The sequence below is a fragment of the Ursus americanus genome, chromosome 1, assembly GCF_024610735.1.
Source record: "Ursus americanus isolate L20-20 chromosome 1, mUrsAme1.1.p, whole genome shotgun sequence".
Lineage (NCBI taxonomy): Eukaryota > Metazoa > Chordata > Mammalia > Carnivora > Ursidae > Ursus > Ursus americanus.
In genome coordinates this window covers 49,162,658-49,164,407 of record NC_142127.1, presented here as the reverse complement: position 1 = coordinate 49,164,407, position 1,750 = coordinate 49,162,658, and the positions used below count along the sequence as shown (strand labels likewise).

At 41.3% G+C, this 1,750-nt stretch overlaps 1 pseudogene; it reads right to left on the bottom strand.

Annotated features, from left to right (window-relative positions):
* Positions 1–723: 723 nt before the first annotated feature.
* LOC123782917 (gamma-aminobutyric acid receptor-associated protein-like 2 pseudogene) lies at positions 724–1,077 on the bottom strand (annotated as a pseudogene).
* Positions 1,078–1,750: the final 673 nt, after the last annotated feature.

Sequence of the window (1,750 nt, the reverse complement as noted above, 5' to 3'; positions counted from 1 at the left end):
AGGGCAAAAGGCAACCTTAGCCCAACCCCTAGGATCCTGTAAGTCTACTTTAACATATAAAAATTCCTTTCAAAACTTCCTTTATCTCTAAACCCCCCAAGATATGTGTTGGCAATCATCCCCCAAGCATATGGCCCACCAATATACATCTGAAGGGTCTCATGACTAAGGTTTTATTAGACGGTAATAAGTGACCCTTTCCCAATAATGGCGAACCCCCTTAAGGTCCTATCTTGTTTCCAAAATTCATTAGAGACTTACGCTATCCCTAAGCCCCTCCCAACTTGAAAGTATATAATGGGCCACTCCTCATGACCCTGGTGCAGCCCTTTGTGCCCATGGGTTCTGTCCTTGTGCTTTAATAAAACCACCTTTTTGCACCAAAGACGTCTTAAGAATTCTTTCTTGGCCGTTGGCTTTGAACCCTAACGTCTTTCCTACATCACTACCTCACTTTAATATGGAAATATCTTCATTAAACATGATCTTCAGAGGAACAAGTTCCCTGGAGTACAGCCCTGAGGACAGTGCATGAAAAGAAAAACTTAAAACTCTGTGTGATAATTTACTAATCTAAGGAAATAAAACCTTCCAATATATTAAGAAATAAATCCAGTTACAAATGCACAAATAGGTCTATGTGAAGATATCTGGTAACTGAAAATGGCTGGCTATTTACAAGACACACAAGCCACAATGGTGAACCTAGCCCAGCATTGGCTGTCAGAAGCCAGAAGTGTTCTCTCCACTGTAGGCCTCCTACAAAAATCCGTCTTCATCTTTTTCTTTCTTATAAAGCTGTCCCGTAGGTAGGCTGGACTGTGGGACTGTCTTATCCACCAACAGGAAGATTGCCTTTTCAGAAGGAAGCTGCATCCTTTTCCTGATGATCCACGTGAACCGAGCCACAGTGATGTCAGATCGAGCCAGACACTTCTGTTTGTCAGTGTCAACAATCTGAGAGCCTGAGGCTTTTTCCACAACCACTGGGACACAGTTGGGATATTTTGCTCAGATCTTTGCAGATTCCATGCATCTGTCTTCCAGCGAGTGGTCCTCCTTGAAGGTCCACAACATGGCGGCGGTGGCAGGGAAGGGATGCAGCCAGCTGTCAGAGCCTCAGAGCTCAACGCACCAACCACTGTATTTTTCTATACAGTTCAAATACCTCATAATTTAAAAGTGTGTATAAATGCTATATAAGTAGGAAGGAGAGGCCTGTCAAGCCTATGATAAAATGTTCCTTCATGTCTCCTGGCTGCTTTTGGCTCCAGATACACATGCAGACTTGATAGTGGAGAATAAAGTCAGTCCTCTGCTCCATTTCTCTTTTGCCTAATTCCAGCCATTTGACCAAAAAGTGTTTATAGTCCTTGATTTTGGTGTGCTCCATAGAACAATTAAAGAATTATTGCATCAAGCCCAGCACCAACACTTTTAAGAATGATTACACAGTCTTTTATTATTTCTCTATTATTTATGCTAATGAAGTGCTAATGTGTTTTATAGCAGTTAATGGATAAAGAGTTAGATGGTGAGCTTCTGGAAGTGTATATTAATTTTTCTTATTAATTGTTATAAAATTGTTATAAAAATAATCACCCTTTATTAGCCTTTAAGTATGCAACTGTTAAGTTGCATTTTCCTGGAACACAAACTTGACCTGCAACATGAACTACTAAATGGAGGTGGCACTTCCCTAACCTGGGCAGAACCTAAGGGAAGGCAACAACACCAAGGCCTTGTGCAC